A 13,402-nucleotide genomic window follows, 5' to 3' on the forward strand; every position below is an offset into this window, starting at 1 on the left:
TTAAGCAACTGAGTGTCAACAGCCAATTACGCCTCATGAGGACTGATAGGACACACTTTTCAACTACGTGCACAGCTGTCAACTACTCCACAACACCGTGCGAGCTACTAACATCATCACAGCGCCGACTGCTAGTAGAAATATGAAATCATGCTGACAGTACATAATTCTATGTACCAAAAGTTTCGGGTCCTTGCTTCTTTTCTGAGAAATCACATCGTGCTGCAAATTATATTTTTGGGTTTCATCTTTTATGTTACGTTTGCAACACACGGTAGTTATCACCGCTGGCCGTACAACGCGAGTATCCGTATGTCTGCTTAGCGTACCCTTCTACTGCATCTCTTTTGCCTGGAATTCCTTGATTTAAGGAAAGCATGTTTTTTTTTCAATTTCAGCTACTCAATAACAGTCTTTGCGAAGCAAGAGATTGACTCAGTGTACGGTAGTATACAAAAACTGTTGATGTCAATGCTGTTGATTCTGGCAAACTCAATCAGGACAGTAACACATTCGAAACTGGAAGAGAAACGTTGAAAAGATATTCCATACCAGCAAAGACATTCCCAGCAGTTTTAGAAAAGATTTCAAATCAAGGTAGAGAGGTGAACTCCAATGTTTGCAAGAAATCAATAGAGAAAGTTTGATAGCAGGCCAGAAAATCAATTGTAATAAGACTAAAATTGTTTATAGTAATTATAGGAAACGCAAATAGTGCAAGTTAACACCGAAATCACACAACCGGCTGATGAAATGTATTTAAATAATTTGAAGATAACGATTGTATGACAACAAAAGAAATAAACGGAAAAGTAAAGAATTCCTCTATAGTTTTTGGTAAATTAAACAGAGTTTTCAGAAGCAATCTTCTAATGTAACTGGAAGTTTAGGATCAGTATGTACTACGATTTACGCCTAGTGACAGATACGACCTCTTAGTGCGAAAACCATTAAAAAATGTAACAGTGCTTAACAGGCGATGGACACACAGGGAAACAATGGCTCAGGGAATCCACTAAAGTGGAAGTTGATACTACCCTAATCAAAACCAGATGAAGCTGAGAAGGACATGTAACCAACTGTGTGCTTGGGAGTTCCTTCGAGGTATCCAAGAGATCACAAAATACCGATATGACATCCGGTAGTCCTCTAGGTGAAGCTCGACGACATGCAGGCGCAAAATATATGCGTATAACTGAATTACGTAACGTAAAGATATATTGCCAGTATGATTCTGAAAATATAAACAGCCATTTAAATCTAGTGCTATTCCCTCTTTTATAGCTGCTGTATTTCCTTCTAATTTGCTTTTATTGTTTGTTAATGGCACTGCCAGCTGCAATTGCAAACTATTTTAGATAATATATCTTTATGGTGCGAAAAGTGTCAATTGACCCTGAATAAAGAATAATGTGAAGTTATTCACATGAATACTAAAAGAAAACGGCTAAATTTAAATTACGCGATAAGTCACACAAATCTGAAGGCTGTAAATTCAACTAAATACTTAGGGATTACAATTACAAATAACCTAAATTGGAACGATCACACAGATAATATTGTGGGTAGAGCACACCAAAGACTGCGATTCACTGGCAGAACACTTAGAAGGTGCAACAGGTCTGCTAAAAAGACTGCTTACACCACGCTTATTCGCCTTATTCTGGAGTATTGCTGTCTGGTGTGGGATCCTCATCAGGTGGGACAGACGGATGACATCGAAAAAGAAGGGCAGCTCATTTTGTAGTATCGTGAAGTAGATATGATACCTGAATTGGAGTGGCAATCATTAAAACAAAGGCGGTTTTGGTTGCGACGGGAACTTCTCATGAAGTTTCAACCACCTGCTTTCTCCTCCGGTTGCGAAAACATTCTATTGGCACCCACCTACGTAGGGAGAAATGATCATCACTATAAAATAGGGGAAATCAGGGCTTTCACAGAAAAATTCAAGCGCTCGTTTTTCCCGCGCGCCGTTCGAGAGTGGAACGGTAGAGAGACAGTTTAAAGGTGGTTCATTGAACCCTCTGCCACACACTTTATTGTGAATAGCAGAGTAATCACGTAGATGTAGATGTAGACGCAGAATGCAAATCTCCTTGTGGAAATTTCTTCTCCATCTCTTGTCTAGTATCATCAGCGCTTCTGCAGCTACAAGAACAGCAGCGATTAGCTAACTTTATGCAAGACAGTGTAACTAAGCAGTAGTTGCTATATACACATATTTCATACGTCAGGCTGACTGGTTGCTGATGTTACTCCTATTGTATCTTGATACGTTCTTCTATCGAGGCATTCATTTAGCAAATGCACTGCATTTATTAAGCTTTTCTATTTAAATGAAAGCATTCCGTTACGGTTGTGGACGAAACTAAAGGAGAAACATAACGAACATACAGTTTTCCATGATGATTCCTAATATTTGTAATTCTCTAAGAGCAAGGAAATCTCTAAAATTTACGAAAATATTAATGCTTAAAAATTGTTCCATTCCATTGTGGCATGGTGCCACAGCAACCAGTTTCGAATTAGTTCAGAATTAAAACAGTCTTGGTTGCGAAATTATTTTGTATCTTTTACAAATTTTGGGGTTGTCATCAGATTGTCTATAAAAACAAGCTTGATTTAGTTTTCTGAAAGGAGGTCGGCGACATCTTGTTTGCACTTGCATCTTGGTTGTCCCAACTCAGATATAACAAATGCAAGAAAAATACTGAGAGCGTGAGAAGATGGACAGACTCGCTTCAATCTTCTGGTTATACACATATGGTTAGTAACAAAATACTTTAGAAATTGTTATTTAAATGAAATATTACCTTCTTGTGAGAAAATACTCTCTTTTCAGTAGTCTTTAGGTTGATAAGTACGCAATACAATGAAGCAAAACCTGTTAACATGCAACATATTATGTAAACGCTTTTCAGGCGAGCTTAATTGGAAGTGAATGACACCCGGAAACTAGAGATGAACTGCAACGGTATCTCGGAACAGGTTAAGCAAGTGCCACGAGATCTATTGCCTCAGAAGGTTACCTACAATCTCCTGACAGATTGTTAATTAACGTAATGCCATCTTGTTTAACATCTTGTAAGGAAACCGGATGTTTAAAGTAACGAATACGTGTCAGCCTGAGCCTTACTCACGATGGCATCCAGCTTTCTCCTCGCCTTCCAAATGTATAGAAAACTACTCACTAGTACTGACATTAAACCCGCTGTCTTTCCGAAAACAGTCTGAAGCGTAATGGGTGGCACATTTTGTGCTGCATTCAGTCGAATAGCGTTGTCTAATTTTTACTCAGTCGGAGGTACGCATTATCTAAATTTCACTTCCGTGACATTAAGTAGCACAGGTATCACCACATCATAATGAAGGCGTTTATTCGGCACAAACAAAATCGTTTTATAAAAACTATTAGCAGTCTAAGACTTTTATAAAACGTTCTCATCATTTCAGACATGATGGTCGACACTGAAAATCTATTTACAATGATGCAGAGATGTTTATGAGATAATCTTGACCGAGAAAGTGGTAGGCCCATTTGTATAATTATCTTAGGGTCTGAAAGTAACGAAAATCTGAAGCTATTGATATTACGAGTGAAGCATAAATTTTGGAAAAATAACATGTCGAATTTGAGCTCACAGCAGAGTCAACGAGCTTACGTGAAGTTCCTGTAATTGTGTTGTTTATATTTTTCTGTAGACCTGGAATATAGTGAGAAAGAAATAAAATATACAAATTTCTTTTTAAGAGAACTTTTAGAACCAAGAAATTCCAGGAAGTAAGAAAATAATTCCTTTAAACGTGCCATGAATCAAATTTTAGGTGCTATTCCACACAGTTACGTATTTTAACAGTTAAGTAATTAAAAGCAACAAGTACATACTAACAATAGAGCTACTTTCTACACTTTGTAAGTTTTCACTCCTTTTAAAACTATACTCGAGTGCTCATTTAAAGTTACGAGCACGTTTATGCCCTGAAATATACCCGCAGACAGTGAATAGGACCCATTAATAACGGTACCTGGCATTAGAATAGCAAAAGGTGATAGCAAAGGTTACGCAAAACAGTATGAGCTGTGGAAAGTAATTCGGAAGTAACTCAAATGAATATTGAACTCGAGCATAAACTACAAATATCACATTACAAAGGCTCAGGGTATAATAAATCGCGGCTTATTGCCCGACTTGTGCTAGGACAGATGTTTTTGTCGTCTGTTTTCTACACTACCTAATAACCTGAAAGCCAAGAGCTTGTGCAGTGATTGCGGTGATTAGCAATTACGTCATCTTCGACGCCAGATATCTCGGAGAACTAAATCGGCATCGACTAATATGGATTGCTGAAATTTCTTACGAAAAATAAATGCAAGCGCGATACGCATGTTCAATGTAGCCCCTAAGAAAAGTGAGACGTAAAGTCTATGAAACGCGTTTCCCATAAAACCAAGCTTAAAGATTCAAATATGAAGACAAAATATACATGATAGAATTGATCAGTCAAGAAAAGGTGTAAGATAATGAATTCACCAAGTCGAAATGTATGAAATCCTCAAGCAAATTAGATGTACAGTTTACATCGGATGGCTATGAACGAACTCGAGTCAGAACATCCAACATCTCTTCCTAACATCATATAACAGAATAACATAAAATAAATCACGTTAAAAATGGTTCTGAAACATAGTTGCGAGTGAGAGAAGCTGTCTGTAAGTCATTTGATTTTATATACTATGTGGTCAAAAGTATCCGGACACCTGGCTGAAAAGACTTACAAGTTCGTCGCGTCCTCCATCGCTAATGCTGGAATTCAGTATGGTGTTGGCCCACCCTTAGACTTGATGACATCTTCCACTCCCGCAGGCATACGTTCAATCAGGTGCTGGATGGGTTCTTGGGTAATGGCAGCCGATTTTTCACGGAGTGCTGCCCTGAGGAGAGGTATCGATGTCGGTCGGTGAGGCCTGGCGTTCCAAAACATCTCACAGATATTCTGTAGAATTCAGGTGAGGACTCTGTGCAGGACAGTCCATTACAGGGATTTTATTGTGTGTAACCACTCCGCCACAGGCCGTTCAATATGAATAGGTGCTCGATCTTGTTGAAAGATGCAATCACCATCCCTGAATTGCTCTTCAACAGTGGGAAGCAAGAAGGTGCTTAAAACAAACATGTAGGCCTGTGCTGTGAAATTGCCACACAAAACAACAAGGGCTTGAAGTCCTCTCCATGAAGAACACGACCACACCATAACACCATCGCCTCCTAATTTTACCGTTGGCACCACACACGCTGGCTGATTACGTTCACCGGCCATTCGCCATACCCACACCCTCCCACCGAATCGCCACATTGTGTACCGTGATTCGTCACTTCACACAACGTTTTTCCATTGTTCAATCGTCCAATGATTACGCTCCTTACACCAAGCGAGGCGTCGTTTGGCATTTACCGGTGTGATGTGTGGCTTATGAGTAGCCGCTCGACCATGAGATCCAAGTTTTCTCCCCTCCCGCCTAACTCGTTGTACTTGCAGTGTATGCTGATGCAGTTTGGAATTCCTGTGTGATGGTCTGGATAGATGTTTGCCTATTACTCATTACGGCCCTTTTCAACTGTCGGCGGTCTCTGTCAGTCAACAGACGAGGTCGGCCTGTACGCTTTTGTGCTGTACGTTTACCCTTTACGTTTCCACTTCACTATCACATCGGAAACAATGGGTCTAGGGCTGTTTAGGATTGTAGAAATCTGGCGTACAGACGTATGACACAAGTGACATACAATCACCTGAACAAGTTGGAAGTCAGTGAAATCCGCGGAGCGCCCCATTTTGCTCTCTCACGATGTCTAATGACTACTGAGGTCGCTGATATGGAGTACCTGGCAGTAGGTGGCAGCGCAATGCACCTAATATGAAAAACGTATGTTTTTAGAGGTGTCCGGGTACTTTTGACGACATAGTGTATATGTAGTAAAACGATAGTTGTATACTACAGTTTGTTATTCGTTGGTAGTGCAGTTAATTTCTGCTTGACTTTCGACACCATGATGGAACGAATTAGTTTATTTCGGTAATATTATTCATGGCTTTCAGTATCGACGTCATATTCAGTAGCGGTGAAATTATATAGATTGTCATATGATGACCTAACTACTGCAGTAACTAACGGAACTGGAGAATATTGAGAGTGGAGTTCTTTATAATCATGTGAACATATCAGGACCGAATAGGCTCTCAACAGCTATTTCTGTATCAGTCATTATATCGACAACGTATTTCCTTGGAGTGCAGCCTTTTATATGGAAACCCTTATTGATGACAGCGTCGATACATCTTCCGTTCTTGAATCCAAATTATCTCTGGCTTAGTCCCAGGAGCTCCCTTCGTGCCTCTAAACGATTGCACAAGAGGCGCTCCTGGAACCACGCCAGAGTATCTGTCAGAGAGATGGTTCGATATGTCTTCGACCCAGCAGGAATTTTTGTGTATTTTTCTTGATAATGACTGCAAGTGCTGTCTTTGTAATCTCTAGTCATTTATGTAATACTAGACTATCGCTGATGAGGTTTCTTAAACACTGAATAACCTTTGACCCCGCTCCTTTTATGGTATTATGAGTCCGATCAGTTATAAACGCCTTCCCAATTTTTAATTGGTTTGTTGCCTTTATTAGCTCTTCTAGGCAATAAATGATTGTAGCATCACTTATAAATTACTGTCCAGCTATCTACCTCCTTTCTTATCTAAGCCGAGCGAGGTGGCGCAGTGGTTAGACACTGGACTCGCATTCGGGAGGACGACGGTTCAATCCCACGTCCGGCCATCCTGATTTAGGTTTTCCGTGATTTCCCTAAATCACTCCAGGCAAATGCCGGGATGGTTCCTCTGAAAGGGCACGGCCAGCTTCCTTCCCCATCCTTCCCTAATCCGATGATACCGATGACCACGCTGTCTGGTCTCCTTCCCCAAAACAACCAACCAACCAACCATCTTATCTAAACTTGCTGTCATCCATTTCCTTGTCATCATTTGGAGCCAATGCATAACAGACAAAATCCTTCATCTGCATCTCACAGTTACGTCTCTTCTACATAAAGCAAATAGAATCAGTCGTGAGCACCCCAAGCACTGACCTTCATTCTCTCTCTCATAAATCCCTTCCACTAGTTTAGTTAGCGCGAAACGTACTTCCTTTACCATACACCACAGTTCAACGAGCTGATAAAAGTTCAGCAACGTACCACTTTCCTTACCCCCTAGAAGTCTGCGGTACTGTCGCCTGGCTGTTCTTATGGGAGACGGGGTTATGACAGTATCGGCCTATTCATCCAATGTGTATCTGGCGCATATAATACGCATTTCCTGGCAGCGGCTATTCTTTGTACGACGTGAAACGCTAAGGTTAGTGGAAGCACCACTGACTTTTAATACTTGGGAAGTTGTGACTGAATGTCCCAAATGGTTCAAATGGCTTTGAGCACTATGGGACTTAACTTCCGAGGTCATCAGTCCCCTAGAACTTAGAACTACTCAAACCTAACTAACCTAAGGACATCACACACATCCATGCCAAAGGCAGGATTCGAACCTTCGACCGTAGCGGTGACGCGGTTCCAGACTGTAGAGCCTAGAACCGCTTGGCCACTTCCGCTGGCGTGTCCCAAGTCTGACTCCAGTAGCGTAAGTATAACTCTCCCTATAAAACAAATCACTGGTCATACAAGACGAGCGAGTGCAATGGTCGCCCTTTTCTCTGAATTCTCAAAGTGACTGGTCGCTGAGTTTGCCACTGCACATAGCGAAAACACTGCCGCAATGAGAACAACAAAATGTGTCTACAACGGAGTACAGTTGATACTTGTGGACCACCACCTAACCATGGAAAAATCGTAGGACAGCGAGGGACTCTCAGTCAAGACAGTGATTTACAGTTATTTATTTGATCTAATAACTGACATAAATCACTCTAAAATTAACAGAGAGCAAAGTTCCTTAAAACTAAAAACCAAATTACAATATGACTATAAGACTGTGGAGAGGTACCAGTAGGGTGGAAGACAATGTGGAGAAAGCGCAACAAGATCTGCTAATCTGCTCGCAAAATTAAATTTAACGATCCAACAACCCGCCACAAATTATAACCTAAGCGAACAATCCAGGATGCGTGCAAAGTAAGCAGGCAACGAGTTACTCAGAATGTAGATCGTGCTACCGGAATTTGTGACATTCACATTTCTGTGAATCATCACTCGGAACCAGGCAGCAGCCAGATGTGACTCCCTCTCAGTTAGGGCCTGCAGATGAATGTGCAGAATCTCACTTCACGGCCTTCCACTCTCCACCTTCAGAAGCTACGCGGAGACGCCGAATCAATGCTGTTGCCACTGTGTTGGATGAGAACATCACTTATTTCACGAAAACACTGGGGAGTGAAACAGAGACTTCCTACTCTTGCCATATGAAACACACATTAACAAACACGAAATTGTACCAGCCTAGAGCAGTGTTTCCTTGATTCATGCGACACTTCAGGCCAAGCATAGAGCCAGGGCGACTCAATTTGCTTGGAGAATCAAAAGTCTGGAGCGAAAGCAACCGTCGGTCTGACACTGGACAGGTGGTGCTGCAGCGTCTCAGCCTTTGACGGTCACGCAGAAAAGGTAGAGATGTCAAACTTAATCTTTCTCCAGGGACAGTTGTGACGGCAGGGCGACGGCTGTCCACAGCTAGGCCACAGCTAGCTTCACAGCTAGGCTCTGTCCACAATAACACAGAAGAGACAGCAGCCTCACGTCCGCAAAAACTGCCCATCTCCCTGGGGAGGTGCGCCTCTTCTAATGAGATGCGCTTACTGCCTTCTGCCGACATCAGGACCCTGAGACCACACCGGTAGAGCACCGTCTCAGCGCAAAAAGCGTATAGCTTTCCACCGAAGCACACAGGTCTACTACGTACGAAATAAAAAGCACGAAGCAGTGGTAAAGAATGTAACAAAAACGCTTAGCGATATATGACAACATTGTCACAAATTTTCTACTGCCTAGATGAAGTATCGCTCATTCAACTTTTTATACCCAGTGACTAAGAATCATGAAATGTGGATGAAAATAAATTATTGAACGTAATCCCGTTACAGTCAGTGCTGGTAGTATTCTGCTGTATCTACTAACAACTAGGACAGTCGTTCTCTTTGCTAATATTACACTGACACTCGAACATTACTCTCAAACCCACGAAAACAACATGGTCGTGTTAATAACAAAAACATCAAAATCTTCTATGGCAGTGCTCAATAACAGTCGGTATTGTCCACTTAATTTACCGTATCAAACGGACGATGTTTTGCATTTATGTCAGCCGCAATCGTATGGTAGAGAAACATAGGTATTCTGCGTGCTCCTCTTTCTTAGAATTATAAAAGGACTGTTTCGAATGTTAGTCCGCACCATCATGTTCCATGCTACTGTAGTTTCAGATGTAAATGCGTCATTAATGGGTTGATACTAAATGGCGTCATGACAGAGAACAAAAGAATGCTGAATTCGCTGTGTCCTTCCATTGGCGAATTTCCCGTGTCAGTGTCTTTGGGCGCTGAGATGTCTTCTTATTAATGTGAATATTGAGTATGGACGTCATAAAGGCCGATGTCTGTTTTCGTTTGCAGAACTGCATTGCTGGGATCACTCTCATCACATTACCACTAGTGCAGAATTATTCAAAAGCATCACTTTAAATGAGTGTCATATCATATCTTTTTGTAATAATATTTCTTCATCATTCGTTCATTTTGTTCACTGGTGTGGACAATTCACGGAGAAAACGGGATACAATACAGAGAATGTACCTAAGATAAAATTCAAATAATTTTGGTCTTAATTAGATACAAAAACAATCATTTTTATCTTAATTATGTACTAAGACAATCTAAACCTTATATTCTCATTTATGTCCCACATACGTACATATGTTTTTGTTGTTGTGGTCTTCAGTCCTGAGACTGGTTTGATGCAGCTCTCCAAGCTACTCTATCCTGTGCAAGCCTCTTCATCTCCCGGTACCTACTGCAACCTACATCCTTTTGAATCTGCTTAGTGTATTCATCTCTTGGTCTCCCTCTACCATTTTTACCCTCCACGCTGCCCTCCAATACTAAATTGGTGATCCCTTGATGCCTCAGAACATGCCCTACCAACCGATCCCTTCTTCTAGTCAAGTTGTGCCACAAACGTCTCTTCTCCCCAATCCTATTCAATACCTCCTCATTAGTTATGTGGTCTACCCATCTAATCTTCAGCATTCTTCTGTAGCACCACATTTCGAAAGCTTCTATTCTCGTCTTGTCCAAACTATTTATCGTCCATTTTCTCTTCCATACATGGCCACACTCCATACAAATGCATACACATATACACATGTAATTTCAGTTACTGTTGCTCTTCGCCAAGGCCAGTTTCACAGCTTTCGGGGTGCTCTACTGCCTCCTTGGCTGCTTCACTATACCTGTTGTGTTTGTGTCAACAGTTTCTTCAACAGTAATCTCTATTTTTCTCGCTTCATCATGTAAGCAAATGATTTCTGGATGTAGTTATTCCCTATCTACCTTTCCTGATACTCTTAGAAAATCTTTTCTTGTTAGAAAGCAAGTCTATAGCCGAGAACATCCACTTTAGATCGCTATATTGGAATACGCTACCGAAAGTTACTATCACGCTAATGTATCGTCGTATTACGGAATCTAGCAAATCACACTGCTGAAACATTTCCTTACCTATGCTCGAACCGAAATGAGAACTGACTAAACTTCGAAAAAAAGGAAAGTTAGAATACAATAAATCGTCGATGTCGAGACCATTAGGGACAAAACACTGGATTGGTCAAACAAGGATGGGAAAAGAATCGACCCTGACGTTACTGTAGGAACTAGTTTCTTAAATGAATTTGGTAAACAAAACAGGATTGCTTGCTGATAATTTGAATCTTAGTGGCCAATCTCGCTCAGTCCACGACTCCTGAGGTTCCAATATTTGACAGAAACCATACTTAATTTTCATCCTCAGAGTCCTGAAGTCTACATAAACGAAACGGTTTTTCCTTTTCCAGTAGTAATGTTAAACAGTTGGCTTCAGTGTAACCAAGGCATAATATATTAACAAAAATTTAACACTACATCTTCAATGGTTCTTCAACTGGTTTGAGCAGTCTACACGGACAAGTCCAAACCCATAACGCTAAGAGCTACTAAGGATGTTGAAAAAAATCTGGTAACCCATTCCATCTATGAGCACTTGTTCAATAGAGGTGTTTCACACTAGGAATGTGAACAAGTGCTCATAGCTCCACAGGTATGCAGTTTAGATCGCTTGTCTACTAGACATTACTTATTGTTGTGGTCCATACTATCACCTCTGAAAGTTGCATACTCTACATTTTTAGCAACAACAGTACCATTACATGTATTCCACTGTCACAGGTATCAGAATGATTATCGCTGTAACTTTCCACTCGTTGGTTTCCGAACACGAGACCTCAGATTGATACATTTATTCATTTCGATCATCATTGAAAGTCCGTAACTTCCATTACGGAATCACCGTGTATTTACACACACACATCAAAAAAAGTTATGCATCACCTCGGTTCCGAGAGTTCCAGAAGTTGTACAGAAAATTGGAATAGAGATCAACATAAACATCATTATCGCGCTTTTTATTGCTCATGAAAACCACCATACAGCGAGACCTTCAGAGGTGGTGGTCTAGATTGCTCTGCACACCGGTACCTCTAACACCCAGTAGCACGTCCTCTTGCACTGATGCATGCCTGTATTCGTCGTGGCATACTGTCCACAAGTTCATCAAGGCACTGTTGGTCCAGATTGTCCCACTCCTCTACGTCGATCCTTTAGAGTGATTGGTGGGTCACGTTGTCCATATACAGCCTTTTTCAACCTATCCCAGGCATGTTCGATAGGGTTCATGTCTGGAGAACATGCTGGTCATTCTAGTCGAGCGATGTCGTTATCCTGAAGGAAGTCATTCACTAGATGTGCACGATAGGGGCGCGAATTGTCGTCCATGAAGACGAATGTCTCGCGAATATGGTGCCGATAAAGTTGCACTATCGGTCGGAGGATGGCATTCACGTATCGTACGGCCGTTACGGCGCCTTCCATGACCACCAGCGGCGTCCATCGGCCCCACATAATGCCACCCCAAGACAGCAGCGAACCTACACCTCGCTGCACTCGGTGGACAACGTGTCTAAGGCGTTTAGCCTAACCGGGTTGCCTCCAAACGCGTCTCCGATGATTGTCTGGTTGAAGGCATACGCGACACTCATCAGTGAAGAGCACGTGATGCAAATCCTGAGCGGCCCATTCGGCATGTTGCTGGGCCCATCTGCACCGCGCTGCATGGTATCGTGGTTGCAAAGATGGACCTCGTCATGGACACCGGGAGTGAAGTTGCGTATCTTGCAGTCTATTGCACACAGCTTGAGTCGTAACACGACCTCCTGCGCGAAAAGCTTTATTCTACATGGTGGCGTTGCTGCCAGGGTTCTTCTGAGCCATAATCCGAAGGTAGCGGTCATCCACTGCAGTAGTAGCTCTTGGACTGCATGAGCGAGGCATGTCATCGATAGTTCCTGCCTCTTTGTATCTCCTCCATGTCCGAACAACATCGCTTTGGTGCACTCCGAGACGCCTGAACACTTCCCTTGTTGAGAGCGCTTCCTGGCAGAGAGTAACAATGCCGACGTCATCGAACTGCGGTATTGACCGTCTAAGCATTGTTGAACTACAGACAACACGAGCCGTGTACCTCCTTCCTGGTGGAATGATTGGAACTGATCGACTGTTGGACCTCCTCCGCCTAATAGGCGTTGCTCATGCAGGGTTGTTTACATCTTTGGGCGGGTTTAATGACATCTCTTAACAGTCAGAGGTACTGTGTCTGTGATTCAACATCCACAGTCAATGTCTCTCTTCAGGAGGTCTGTGAACTGGGATGATGCGAAATTTTTTTTATGTGTGTACATGCATTTGCAGGCGCCGAAGCCTGTAACTTTGACGCTCTGTAGCGTGGTTGAATGACATTTGCCGCGCGGGATTAGCCGAGCGGTTTGGGCGCTGCAGTCATGGACTGTGAGGCTGGTCCCGGCGGAGGATCGAGACCTCCGTCGGGCATGGGTGTGTGTGTGTTTGTCCTTAGGATAATTTAGGTTAAGTAGTGTGTAAGCTTAGGGAGTGACGACCTTAACAGTTAAATCCCATAAGGTTTCACAAACATTTTTTGAATGACGTTTCTGGTCTTGGGTGCCTACGTAAAACTTGATTTACTACGTCCCTTCTACAGCCTCTAGAAGTGTGCAACTTGAATTGTGAAACACCCAGTAT

This window comes from Schistocerca piceifrons, chromosome 1 (assembly GCF_021461385.2).
Source record: "Schistocerca piceifrons isolate TAMUIC-IGC-003096 chromosome 1, iqSchPice1.1, whole genome shotgun sequence".
NCBI lineage: Eukaryota > Metazoa > Arthropoda > Insecta > Orthoptera > Acrididae > Schistocerca > Schistocerca piceifrons.